The sequence below is a fragment of the Pinus tabuliformis genome, chromosome 4_2, assembly GCF_031772625.1.
Source record: "Pinus tabuliformis cultivar Carrire ecotype Pingquan chromosome 4_2, CPIR1, whole genome shotgun sequence".
Taxonomy (NCBI): Eukaryota; Viridiplantae; Streptophyta; class Pinopsida; order Pinales; family Pinaceae; genus Pinus; species Pinus tabuliformis.
In genome coordinates this window covers 613980505-613995762 of record NC_142304.1, presented here as the reverse complement: position 1 = coordinate 613995762, position 15258 = coordinate 613980505, and the positions used below count along the sequence as shown (strand labels likewise).

The 15258-nt window shown below is 40.0% G+C and overlaps 1 pseudogene; it reads left to right on the top strand.

Annotated features, from left to right (window-relative positions):
* Window positions 1-11427: 11427 nt before the first annotated feature.
* LOC149170812 (26S proteasome regulatory subunit 6A homolog pseudogene) lies at window positions 11428-12075 on the top strand (annotated as a pseudogene).
* The last annotated feature ends 3183 nt before the right edge of the window (window positions 12076-15258 follow it).

Here is a 15258-nt window from a genome sequence, read left to right as displayed (position 1 = left end):
GGGAAGAGAAAGGTGGAGAGGAAGAGGGAGTGAAAAGGGAGAGATTGATAGATAGTGGGGGGGAGAGGAGATTAGGCGGGAAGAGAAAGAGGGAGAAGGAGAGAAGGGGGAGAGAGGGAGGGAGAGGATGGGGGAGAGAGGGAGAGATAGATAGATAGGTAGATAAAGAGGGAGAGTATGTATGTTTTGTGGGTGAGAAGGAGAGACAAAGGAGGAGATACAAGGGGAGATAGAGATCTATATAGAGGGAGGAGAGAGGGAGGAAGAGAGAGGTAGAGAGAGGGAGGGAGGAAGATATATATATATATATATATATATATATATATATATATATATATATATATATATATATATATATATATATATATATATATATATATATATATATATGGAGAGAGAGAGAGAGAGAGAGTATGTTTGGGGGCTGAAATAGAGAGAAAAAGAAGGAGAGACAATGGGAGATATAGATATAGATGGAGAGGGTAGATATGGAAGAAGAGAGAGCCAAAGAGAGGGAGGGAGGAATATATATAGATATGGAGAGAGAGAGAATGTGTGTGTGTGTATGTTTGAGGACTAATATAGAGAGCTAAAGGAGGAGAGACAAAGGGAGATAAATATATAGATGAAGGGAGCAAGAGAGAGAGTGAGTGAGTGACATGTTTTTAGGGGGGGAGAAAGAGAGAGAGAGAGAGAGAGAGAGAGAGAGAGAGAGCGTATGTTTAGGGTAGATGGAGGGAGTTATAGATATAGATGCTACGGGGAGAGAGGGAAGAAGAGAGAGATAGAGAGAGGGAGGGAGATAGACACAGAGATGGAAGGTGGAGAGAGAGGGAAGAAGAAAGACATACATAAAGACATATACAAAGGTATAACTTAGATCTAGAAATTCATGAATATTTCAGTTTTTCACTAAAATATATACATATAGAATTAATATATGAGTTAAACATATATACTTTAAAAAAAATGTATGTGACAAGATTCTCAACCAACTAGATTCACCCCCACTTTAAGATGGATCTACCAGCCCAGATCCATCTCAGTCTCGGATATATCATGCATCGAGAGGGATAAAATCCCTCCAGGTACAAATCTTCCCTCAAATTATACACTCCAAAAAGAAGGTTTTCACCTTGAGAGATTTGATCCCTATCGGTACATGATATATCCAGAGTTAAGATGGATCCTAGGTTCCAGAGGTAGATCCCGAGGTATCGGTCCTCCGACGCTCACACAGAGTGGTCCTGAGAGCATTTAGGCTGCCATAGACGCTCTCAAAGAAGCTTTATGAGAGTGTTCAAGGTTTGAGGTAGATATGAGTATGTTTGACCCTAAACATCCTTATCCAATTCACCCAGGAGCGTCCAAATCTGTTATGGATGCAAGCATCCAGTTCTGTAGAGAGCATCCAAAACTGCTATAGATTTTTGCACAGCTCCTCCTCCCTGCGTCCAGGACTTAAATATGAGATTTCAATGTTCCAAATATTCTGCTCAGTGACAATATTATTCAGTAATATCCAGCAGTTGACCACAGTTAGTGACAACACATTACAACCATCGGAACAAGGGTTTTGATTATAAGCATGAATAGATTTGTTTCATGGATATCATATTTGTTTTGTTGCATAGATAAAGTTATGTATCATTGTACTCTATTTTTCTTAATCATTTGATGACTATCTAAGAAGAAGAATGTTTTCAAAGGTTTTCCCCATAGTGGATTTTTCCCTGGCTTCAGACCAATCTTGGTGTCTCTATGTGTGTACATTCTTTTCTTTTATTGTTCCTTTGTGTTATGTTGCATTGATGATGATGATGATGTTCTTTATATATAATTGCATATGCTAATGAATAATGGTGTAGATTTTAATAATGTAGTGATGATACAGGGTGAACTTAATGTACTAACGAATACATGAAATTATCAAAGCAAATAACATGTAGCCCTATGAAAAATTAACATTATTATCAAAGCATTAAGGCCATACAATGTAAATCAGTCATAAAGGTTTGAGTCGATTAAAAATGACTCTTTTGTTAACTCAAGAACAAACAAGACACTTGCAAAGTATTTATATTTTATTATGTTGCTATAGAAGGTTGTGAGATACATGTCACTTGATTTAATGAGTACAAATGCAACTCAAATCCAAAGTGATCATGACTATGTAATCTCCTAAAGCATTATCAAATAGGAGAAAAAGTTGTATATCCACTAGAATAATGTTTCTTAGATATTGTTACATCCAACCTCCATAATTTCGAGGTGCCTAAGGAGAATTATATCAATTCCCTAGTTCCATTAGACATTCAAGTCAATTAGGAAAATTAGAGCAACAAATGTAAACTCTATTATTTTCATTTCACTAACACATCATTAACCTCCCATATACATAATAAATATGGATTAGAAAACATAAAAATCAATCCATCTAAAAAATAGGTTGGGATATAGCATAGTCATCACATTCTAGCGATAAATTCACCATATATAAGATCGTGAACTATCTAATGCATGTTCTATGGGGTTCTTCCTTATCTTTGCAACTGAAGAAGCATTTTCATTGAGTTAGATTGTAAGGTTATTTTGATTCACTCAAGCTATACCATTTTAATAAATGTAGATATAGAAAAGACACATACGTTAATATGATGGTTTCTAAAAAGGAGCTTTCATGCTCCATTCCCACTATCAAGTACAAGATATACAAGCAGTTTTATATACGAAAATGAAGAAAGAAAAATCCTTAAGGTTGGAAACTGTTGACGGTGCTGGATCCGCCAACATGTCAGGGGATCTCCCTGGTACTAAGTCCCAACTAGACCTTAGACTGTTTGGTGTAGGAGTCCTAGCAGTGAGTCGTATGGTATCGCCTTGACCGCGGTTGCGTGTAGAGGCAAGTACGATGTCCCTATTGGTAGCAAGGTTGTGACATGCAGAGCAAGCCAAAGAAGGTGCATGAATGGTTCTAACACGTGGAAAGTGAGGTGAGTGTGCCCCTTGGAAACCTGTGAAGGCATGCGGCTAAGAAGGGAACATACCAGCGAAGATGCATCACAAATTGGAAATCAATTAAGCTAACAATCCAAAGTGATGGTTAAACCAACAACACATTTCAGTAAGATTCATACATACATATACATAAAGATTCTATGCACACATGCGTAAGCAAATAGATATGTATATCATTAGAGTAAACAAGATAACTGAAATACAATAAAAACATATGCATGAAACGTGTTCGCTCTGTTATATTAAGAAGTGAAAGTTCCAATCATATAGTACAACCATGACCAACCACTACTCCCGATAGTGGAACGTTACAGTCACTGCTGCCTGCTCCTCCAAAGAGATGTACTAGCTTTGCACTATGGAGAAACCAAAGCTCATTACAATACTCTCCAAGCTTTCTCTAAAATACTCCTATCAAAAGCTTGGTGTAGAATACCTAGGGGGGATATTATGGGGTACAAAGAGAGGTACCCAAGGGAATAATGTAATAATGTGATGGGCCATAGTTAATAAATAAAATGCTTAATCTGCATCATGTAAGGGACCACAAGTAGTTAGCAATAATGTGATAAGCCCATTGTATTAGATACATGGTATTGAGAGACCCATGGTATTATATGTATGAAGCCTATATAGAGGCTAAAGACTCCCCATTGAAGGATGTGAAGGATTATTGTATTGGAAACCATATGGCTTATGGAGTGTTCTCCTTCCTTAAGGAGTGATTGTATGGTGTTACCCTACCTCAACGGTTTGATCAATAAAGAGAAGCATTTTCATGTATATAATTAGGTCGATCTTGTTATTTCTGGGTCAGATCTATTACACGTATTGTATGTATGAAGCCTATATAGAGGCTATAGACTCCCCATTGAGAGAGGAGAAGGATTATTGTATTGGCAAGCATATAGAAATAATAAGATCGACCCAATAATATAACATGAAAATGCTTCTCTTTATTGATCAAACCCTTGAGGTAGGGTAACACCATACAATCACTCCTTAAGGAAGGAGAACACTCCACAAGCCATATGCTTGCCAATACAATAATCCCTTACCTCTCTCAATGGGGAGTCTCTGGCATCTATATAGGCTTCATACATACAACACCTGTAATAGATCTGACCCATAAATAACAAGATCGACCCAATAATATAACATGAAAATGCTTCTCTTTATTGATCAAACCCTCGAGGTAGGGTAACACCATACAATCACTCCTTAAGGAAGGTTAACACTCCACAAGCCATATGCTTGCCAATACAATAATCCTTCACATCCCTCTATGGAGAGTCTCTAGCCTCTATATAGGTTCCGTACATATAATACCATGGGTCATTATCATGGGTCTCTCAATACCAGGTATCTAATACAATGGGATTATCACATTTTTGCTAACTACTTGTGGTCCCTTACATGATGCGGGTTAACCACTTTATTTATTAACTATGGCCCATCACATTATTACATTATTCCCTTGTGTACCTCCCTTTGTACACAATAATATCCTCCCTAGGTATACTACATTCCACCCCCTTAAACATGTCTTGTCCCCAAAACATAAGAAGAACACAAATAATAAGATCTACTCAAAAGAGTAGTTTATTGGTACCATGCACGTGCATCTATCCATCCAATAGAAAGGTGAACGCTCTATTTAGTTGGTGCATCACTCGCTTGAGATGGAAGTTGATCCTAGTGGATCCTCTGTGTTGAGGTGTTGTTGGTGGATCATCGCACCACTCTATTAGTCATCCTGGGGTTGTTTTCATTGTTGTTGATTCATTGCTATCTTGTTGGTTGTTTTCTTACTGAATGATGTGGGTGGCAATATGTTGAAGTTTTAACCAATGGTGTATCTTTCTTCAATTCACCACCTAATGGAGCCTGATTGGTATCTGGTACATGTTATGGCGCCTACGATTGTTGCTTATCTTCTAGTAGTGCTTCGACCACGAATTCCTCATCTGATGTGTCAGTACCTACAGCATCTTCTGCTTCAGCATCCTTGGACTCTACCTATTTATTGATGGAAATATCCTATAATGTAATTTTCTTCTTTTTACACCAGAGCTTCAGGAATTTCCTCTGCACATTAATATAGTTAATACCAACAGATTCCATCCAAGGGTATCCAAAAACAACATCCATATTAGTCATATTTGAAGCATAAAAATCAAAATGCAATACATACTTATCCATAGAAATCTTCAAATCTTTATAAACTTTCACCTGCTCATTATTAACCTGTGTGTGCTCCATTTGTTTTGATGGGATTTGCAATCTTTTAGTCAAATAAACATTAATAAAATTATGCTTGCGATTAGGATTGATAAACACAATTATCCTCTCTTTCTCAATACATCCAGGAATGTGTAATAAGGAGATATCATAAGAAAATAACCATTTCTGTGTTTCATTCTCCTATTTTGTAGCATGAGACCATTTGTCCAAAAGGAATTTTTCAAATTCTTCATCCGAAAGTTTGGACAACTTCTTGTTGTCAAGTGAGCTCCACCATATGGCAGTCTCATCTTTCAAACCAAGCCATACTAAATATTTCCAATGTTCGGGAAAGGTTTTCTTAAGATTTTTTATGAATTCTTCAATAGTAGGGCCATTATATTTCCCTATAAAAAAATGCTTGGTAGAAGCCATGAAGAGGGTTTTGAAAAAAAAATCACTTTGGCAAAAATTTAAAATGGACACAACTCGATCAATATTGATCAAAATCCTTATTATAACCTGTTTTTGAAAATGGAATGACTATTCTGCATCTTCCCATGAGATAGAAATCCTGATCTAGGCACTATGTAATTTCATATTTGCGCTGCAATTGTCTCGTTGTCATAAAAAATTCTGAAAAAAAAAAAGCGCTGATTTAAAATCAGCGCTATCTCCCTCATCCGGACTCCGATTCAATCGATTTTTTTTCAATTTGGGTAATTTTTCAAGAGGAACACAGATCTTTGGTTGTTTTCTAAATTTCCCCACCAAAAACTGCAAAAATTTATTGGAGATCCAACGTCCACAAATTTTTGTCAAAAAAAATTCTACAACACAACTGAATTTTAAATCAACGATATCTCCCTTATCTAGACTCCAATTCGACTAATTGTTTTTTGAATTTGGATATTTTTTAGCAAAGAATCCATATCTACAATTTATTTCTGCAAATTTTTCACCAAAAGTTTCAGATCTTCTCTCCAAACTCACCACCACAAAAAATTCTTGCAAAAATAAAAATAAAAAATATTTCCTCTTTGCCCTAGAAAGTGCTCTGATACCACTTGTAGTAGATCTCACCTAGAAATAACATGATCGACCAAATAATATAACATAAAAATGTTTCTCTTTATTGATCAAACCCCTGAGTTAGGGTAACACCATACAATCACTCCTTAAGGAAGGAGAACAATCCACAAGCCATATGCTTGTCAATACAATAATCTTTCACTTCTCTGAATGGAGAGTCTCTAGCCTCTATATAGGCTTCATACATACAATACTTGTAATAGATATGACCTAGAAATAATAAGATCGACCCAATAATATAACATGAAAATGCTTCTTTTTATTGATCAAACCCTTGAGGTAGGGTAACACCATACAATCACTCCTAAAGGAAGGAGAACACTCCACAAGCCATATGCTTGCCAATACAATAATCCTTCACATCCCTCAATAGGGAGTATCTAGCCTATATATAAGATTCAAACATACAATACCATGGGTCATTACCATGGGTCTCTCAATACCATCTATCTAACACAATGGGCTTATCACATTATTTCTAACTACTTGTGGTCCCTTACATGATGCGGGTTAACCACTTTATTTATTAATTATGTCCCATCACATTATTACATTATTCCCTTGGGTACCTCCCTTTGTACCCCATAATATCCCCCCTAGCTATACTACACTTGGTTGACCAAAAGCCTTTATAATGAGTTATGATAAACTATATATAGCAAAGGGTGGGGTGACCCTTGATATTCCCCTTTGTGACTGTTCACCTACCCTCATGACCCTTCAACTACTCTATCACTGTTACATTCAGCTATTGACGCGTGAACTTCCACTTGAGAGGACGTTACATACAATCTACACATGTACCCATGTGAGACAAAATAGGCCTTAGTAAGCCATACAAGACATCACTATGACTCGGACAACTATGGGAAGACCAACTCTTCGACATCTTCATGATAGTTGATGGTGGTGCACTGATGCCAAGCTTGGTAGTCTGTGATGGTGTTTGTGTACTCTGTGGTGACATCTTTATGTAAACGAACTCTTGTGTCTGTTGCATTTGGGTAAAATGTTCTGACTCCTTTGTCTAACTCATCTAGTGACATGCGCATCATTCTCTTGAGTGCAGCCGAACGAGCGACATACTGATGCATGGTATCTGCACTAATTGCCAAGTCTGAGCTAGTGGCTATGCGCATCAACTCGTCAAAGTATAAGTCAAGCTCCAGTCGGACTTGTTCCTTTGTCTTTTCCTCTGTGAGTGTCCCAATAGATGGGATTGCATGTGCACGCACAACAACATCCATGATTCTGAATACCCGTGCATGGGAAGCTTGCAAACTAGTGATGAGCTGCAGGAGTTCTTCATAGTTCCATATCTGACTCCAGAGACATGCCTTCAATGCAACCACTATGGGCTTGTTGGGAATGGGATCCCCCGCAGTAGGTTTTGGGGCTCAAAGCCCAAGTTTTGGTCAAAGATGGTGTAGAACTCCACAAAGTGCGGGTGCGGAGCGCGAATTGTATAATCGAGTCATAGAGTTGTCTGCCCTAAATATTGTAATTTAATGTAAGTTTGTGTCGGCCTACCCATGGTTTGCAGACCATGGGATTGTATAAATAGAGTGAGGCTCTAAGTGTAATGATAGTCTTTAGCAGATAATAAAGAGAGATGTGAAGGCATGGTTAGAACATAGAGTGGAATTTGAAGTGTTCTGGGTCGTGGTGGTAGGAAGAGGATCTGCAGCTGAGTGCGCATAGGCCTAGTAGAGTCTACAGCTGAGTGCACGGACCCCTGCAGCTGAGTGCGCAGAGTGGAGTCAGGTCAGTAAGTGGGATTGTACTTGAAAAGGAATAATAATAAATATAATTTTGATTCAAAATATTGTGCATCTATGTTTCTGTTTATCTTTATTCATTTATACTGTTTATGATTACGCACACTTACTTGAATGTTGAATAAAGTAATAAGAATATCAAGCCCTTACAATTTAGGTTAAGAACTAATATAATAGCGCAGTAAGAGTAGAGATCAGGATAGTACTTTATTCGTGCCATTACAGAGGTGCAAGGAGGTAGTGGCACAAGTCGCGAAGGATAGACAACTGTGCATAGTAGCGCAAGCGTGCAGGTTCGGACCGCGAACCTCCAGAAACTTCATCAACACATCCCTAGGGTGCGGAAACCTGGTTCCAGTACCCTCCCATACTACTTCGAGTGAGACCTCAGTGTGCGCTCCACGGACTGTTGCCAATAGGGCCAGTAGTATCGGGATTTTCTTGGCTAAATCACTTCCAAACTTGGGTCAGGCCCCACTAAGAAAACAAATGGTTCTGTTGCTAGGACCGGGATCTGCATAAGGAATGTGTGATGTCGTGCCACTAGAACCCAACAAAGAAGGAAATTGGAAAGTGGTTGGACTAGAAGATTCACGAGTTTGCGACACAGGAAAACAGAAAGCCGCGAGTATCTAAGGAACAGTGGTTGGATCGTTATTTGTACACTGAAATCCACGATATTTTCTTTGCATCCTTTCCATCGAAGTTGTATGAGTGGATCGCGAAGTTAGCAGATAGTCAAGGAAGGTGTAGGCTTGAAAAACCACTCATGTGGACTCCGGAACTAGTGCGCATACTAGAAGCCTCAAAAGATAAGATAGCGTGAGCTGTGGACCACTGGCTCGACTGAATAATATGAGGATTTATCATTGAGTTCACGATGGACATGACCATCGGTTACAACAAGGTAGAGCATGATTTTCTCAAGGGACTGCGAGGTAAGTATATTAAATCTTTGAATACCTGGATTAAGATGTTGTTATGTGAAAAATGGGTTATGCGAATAAATTAATGTTTTGGATTACGTGGAGTAGAAAGAGCTACAGAAGCGGAAGTAACGAAGACTTAGAAAACAGTCCCTTAATTTCACCCTCGCGGGAGAGCGAGGACGAGCTCGCAAAGGTATCTTCGAGAAGCGCAGTCAGTTTGATAAGGCAGGGGATTCCATGGTTACCACCCCCACCCACACCTTCACCCGCTTCACCTCCCTCACCTCCATCTCCACCTACTCCACCCCCACGACCTCCACGGTTCAGTATAGCAAGTGTGATCAAACTATCAGTGTTTAGAGGAGTAGGGAATGAGGATCCGAACCAATTCTAGTTCGTGGTAAGAGCAGTATGGGAAGCACAAGGTGTCATGGACGACAATATTAAGAAGGCTACATTGGTAAGTGCACTAAAGGATCGTGCGTTAATGTGGTACATCAAGCATTCTAACGACCACCCAAATGTAGGGAGAGCAAAGATCCAGAATGCGTTGAACAGGGAATTTAGCAAACCAAAATTGGAAACACAATTAATCATCAGGTTTAAAGTGATCGCGATGCTTCCGGGCGAGATTTCCTGGGATCTGGATCAATGACTAAAGAGTACGATCCGTGAGGCCAATATGATGCTAACGGATGCACAACTTCGTGCATGGTTTGTGGTATCTCTTTGTTAAACACACATGGACAGCAAAGAAAGATATGAAAGATAAATCATGTGATGCATTTTTTATTAACATAAGATACACATTTATAGTACACATATGTGACTTTTGGGATTCAGATCCCAAGGTCTCTTGGACTGATTTTGTCCATTCGAATTCCACACTAACCCACTTAGGATTAGGTGTCCAACATTCCCCCCCTTAATCCGAAGGGTTATGTATGAGTCCAAGAAAAGAGCTGTAATACAAGATGTGCAAAAAATGCATGGCAGCACTAGGCTGAATGTGCTCTATGAAATGTTGGTATAAAGGGCAGTGGTTTAAGGATGACCACCAACACTGGAACGCTTAGTGCAGTTCCCGGAACTCTTCCAAAAGTGGCAAGAAGCTGGAGTCTTCTGCTAGAGGAAGTGTTCTCAATCTGTGATGGTTTAAGGATGACCAACAACTCTGGAACGCTTCCAAAACTGGCAAGAAGCTAAAGTCTTCTGCTAGAGGAAGTGTTCTCAATCTGTGTTCACGGGCATCTTTGTCTCTGGCTACAACTCTGAAACTGGTGTGGCAGGTTGTGGCTCAGGCTCGCTTGATGTGGCTTTGAAGCTTGTAGATGACCATCATTTCCCCCCCTGTCAGATACAAGGTGAGAAGATGGAGAAAACTCAACTGCAAGACTGTTCAATACTCTAGAACAAGTTCTAACATGCGTTTGGAATATCTTCTTGGCTATTGATGCCCATTTCCAAGAAGTGATCCATCCAAGATGAATCTTTGTTCTTGCAGGACGTTTGTTTTTGAAGCATCTGTTTGAAGAATGACTGGTTTTATGACAGTGCTTACATGGATGAAGATCAAAACAATGATCTTTCAGATGGCCAACTCGGTCACAGTGTTGGCATTTCACGATCTGTTGTTGTTGTTGTTGAAGAGGGGCAGATTCTGGAACAGCTGAAGCTGAACTGTCATGAGAACCAGGTGAACTGTCATCAATGAATCCAACACTCTGAAACTGAATGGGCTTTGAGTAGTCTGGAATATGAAAGGACAAGTCCTTGTCATATCCAAGACCAGTTCTGTGCTTGTTGTGGACAAGCTGTTCCCAAGGTTTGATGATGGGCTTGGGAAGTGCAGACTGAGTTTCTGCATCTGCATGTACGACTGCTGCTTTATTTGAATGAACTGTACCATTATTAACATGCTGCTGATGGGTGGTTGTCTCAATGTTCTGAACAAAAACAGGTTCAGAATGGTGTCTATTTTGATGTAGCTCTTCTTGCTGTAGCTGAGATTCAAGCTGTAAAAATTCGATCTTTTCTTGTGCATCATGCAGGCAGGTCTGAATGTCACAAAGAGTGTCTTTGCTAACATTTACCTTCCCACCAATAGTGGAGTGTATTAGTGTATTCAGTAACTCTAATACATCATCAAATCTAGCCATTGTCTCAACAAAGAAATGAATACTCAGCAAGTCTAGACAAACCCCAGCTATTGAAGATTTCAAAAATCAGTTTGAAAAATACATTGCCCAATACCAGATTTGTGTCCAGCAAGAATGAGAGGCTCAAAGTCCTTCCAACACAGATACAACAGATATGTTTCACCCTTAAAATGCTCAGGTATACCAGTATGGATGCACAACTAAATGACTTCTTCCTTCTAAATACTACTTTATGGGCCTCCAGGAACAGGAAAAACACTCATGGCTCGTGCATGTGCTGCACAAACAAATGCAACATTTTTAAAACTTGCTGGTCCACAATTAGTCCAGATGTTCATCAGAGATGGTGCCAAACTCGTTCGCGATGCTTTTCAACTTGCAAAGGAGAAAGCCCCATGTATTATCTTTATAGACGAGGTTGATGCAATTGGAACAAAGCGTTTTGACAGTGAAGTAAGTGGAGATAGAGAAGTGCAACGCACGATGCTTGAGTTACTGAATCAGCTTGATGGATTTAGCAGTGATGAACGTATAAAGGTCATAGCAGCAACAAATCGTGCAGATATTTTAGATCCAGCATTAATGTGTTTAGGCCGTCTAGACAGGAAGATAGAATTCCATCACCCAACAGAGGATGCACGGGCACGGATTTTACAGATTCATTCAAGAAAAATGACTGTTCATCCAGATGTCAACTTTGAAGAGCTTGCACATTCCACTGATGATTTTAATGGTGCACAGTTAAAAGTTGTTTGTGTAGAAGCTGGTATGCTTGCTCTGCGTCGAGATGCAACTGAGGTTACCCATGAAGATTTCAATGAAGGAATAATTCAAGTTCAAGCCAAGAAGAAGTCCAGCTTGAATTACTATGCATAGACACGCTTTTCGTTGAATCAGAATTTGTTACTTGGTACTGTGTTGTGATGAATACATATATAATTTAACTTTCCAGTTTCCCTGAGCATCATCTGATGCTCCAGCTGTTCTCGGTCCACCTACGACGGGTCTGATAGAATGATAATCTCAGGAATACTGAATCCCTTTGTTTAAAAAGAATCCTCGCCTTTGTTACGCTATACCTCATATGGCATTCAGCACCCGCATACAGCTTTATTGTTCAATGATAGTCAATCAGCAACGATGGCTTCGGAAAGGTTCTCCACGCGCACGGATATGTAACTATTGGTTTGGTAGCTAAGAACCGACTTGCCAGAGGACACCTTCTGTCTGCGCACAATTATATAATGAACAGAAACCCTTTCCAGACATATTCAATACACATGGTTATAGATATTTGCAATTGTTCGACGTTGATCTTGACGGTTCTGCAATACATATATGCTGGAAATTCTATTAAATCGATCCCACTCAGCTTTGTTTCAATATGGCGATCCCTCGATATCTATAGTTCTAACAAAACTCCCGCATATTTGCATCCCCAATATACTTATCGTATATACTGTTCTAATTCAAGAAAGCGCCAAAACAGAGAATTTTAATCTGATTGTAATGTTATCAAATCAGAGTGCCGGTTTAATGCACACAGTCAAATAGTAAGCGGAGGAATAAAAAAACCATCAACGCCTTCCAATCCACAGTGAAATCAACCATTAGATATATGCATGGATCATATCTCAGAGTTTAATAAATGCAACCAACATAATATCAGTGAGCCGAATCGGACTCCGAATCCACTTCTGCTAGCAATTCGACGGAACCAAATAGCCCTCAGTTATGCAGATGCGTTATGGAAAAAATGTTATGCAGATGCGTTATGGACAGAGGGGGTGAGCGGTTATGATGCAGCGTAGGAAATATTTCAGACCATTAACCTAGCATGTAATATAGATCGACGCCATTACTTGTTCGCTTCCTCCATAAATCGAGTGACTAGACCATTAAATATTGCAGCCCAAAAAGACAAGTTCATAACAACAGGCTGAACGTTGGATGGGAGATGATTGCAATGAAGAGGAATGTACTGGAGCAGGTATTCCAAGCGTTACCCATTATCACACAGAGCGCAGATTGCTGAGCAGATTCAGAATGGCAGAGGGATAATTTTCTGAAACCGCTGGGTGCATGTAAGAAGTAGACCTGATAGACAGGTGTGGCAGCGAATAGCAGACAACCGTTATGGCAGAAAGCGCACAAAGCTTATCTTGGACAGCGCTGGTCAGGCAGACAAAACACAGAGAAAGGAATATGGAGGAGCAGCGCAGGTATATGCAAGAGGTGGCAGCTAAATTCTAGCTGAGAAAATATTCATAAGTGATGGCAGAAACCATAAAACAAATGGTTCAAAGAAATTATGCAGGGCAGAGGTGCAGGACTGACATGCACATAACAGGCCACAGAAAAACAAGTTGCTCTGATACCATGTTAAACACACATGGACAGCAAAGAAAGATATGAAAGATAAATCATGTGATGCATTTTTTATTAACATAAGATACACATTTATAGTACACATATGTGACTTTTGGGATTCAGATCCCAAGGTCTCTTGGACTGCTTTTGTCCATTCGAATTCCACACTAACCCACTTAGGATTAGGTGTCCAACACTCTTACACCGCACTTGAGGATAGTGTTGTCACAACAAAAACTTTCCACTAAGGCCGAAGCATTGGAAATGGCGATGAGATTACATGGGTCCCCAATACAAGACCCTGGGTTGGGAGTTCAACAAATCCACGTGCAACTACAGAATCTGTGTTTGGAAATGCAAAGCTTGAAGTAGGATAGGGCACTGCGGCCAGAGGCGCATGAGGAAGTATGATGCATAAAATGCAAAGGCCAGGGCCATGACAAGGATCACTATCTAGTATTTGCGAACTACTTGGCAGGAGGAGGGCCAATGTCGCTGATACTGAAGGCGCAGGCAGGGTCGAGTGTGGCACCCACTTTATGGTGTGTGATTTGTTAGATAAGAGGGAAAAACATGATGGACAATTGTCATTTGCTGCAGAAATATACACAGACATCCCAGCAATTATTTTGTAATTTCTACAGGTCAGTAGGCCACGATGAGCGCACTTACCGTAGTTATGAGCTAATGATGGATCGGAACCTAGCCTATAGGATGCAGGCCGAAACGCGAGCTCTCGACCCAGATGCGGGGATGGCGCACACTGGATTTTGGGGGCGAGGTCGGGGATGAGGTGGAATGGGACCTGGAAGGGCCTGTGGACAGTTAATTTGTTACAATTATGGAGGACCAGGGCACTATGCCTGCGATTGTACCAACCCAACGAGGATATCTTGTTCGTATTGTGCTTAGTTTGATCATGAAATAATAGACTGTCCTATGGTGATTGCAAAGATGCATGAAAAATGGGTATTCCAGCCTCCCCCAACTCAGAATATACAAATGATGAGGTCAGAGCCGTGCAAAGAGGACCCAAATGTAAACATGATGCTCAGAAGCGGTATGACCACGGGAGAAGATACAGGGAAATAGCCAAATGAAAGTACATGGGTTCGCAAGGCTCCTGCGAAGGAACCCGTGTTTGACTTAGAATGCGCAAAGGAGACATTTATGGAAGCTAAGAAGAGCTTCGCGGAGGCCTCCACTTCGGGTAGTAAGGATCAACCAGAGCCAGGAATGGATCCTTCAATGCTCACTACCTTTATGGAGACATGCATGAAATTGTTGTGTGACAACAAGGTGGTTAAAGGATTGTAGGAACTAATCACCAGGTGCGCAGGATCAGGAGAACCGTTCATAGTTCAAAAATTAGGAAAGCATGCATTGCACACCGGAAGGGAAATGTGGTTGACTATGCAGATGGGTGAGTATGAAATGGATCAGGTAATCCTAGATCTGAGTTCGAACGTGAATGTATTACCAAAGAAAACATGGGAACGCATGAGCAGGCTCATGTTATAATGGTCCCCTATTCAATTACAAATGGAAAACCAACAAAAGATTTTTCCCATGGGGAGGTTGCAAGGGGTAATAGTTGATATTGAAGGCACGAGTGCACAAGTGTATTTTGAATTAATATAGATTGTTAATGACAAAAATTCCTATCCCGCATCTTTAGGAAGATACTGG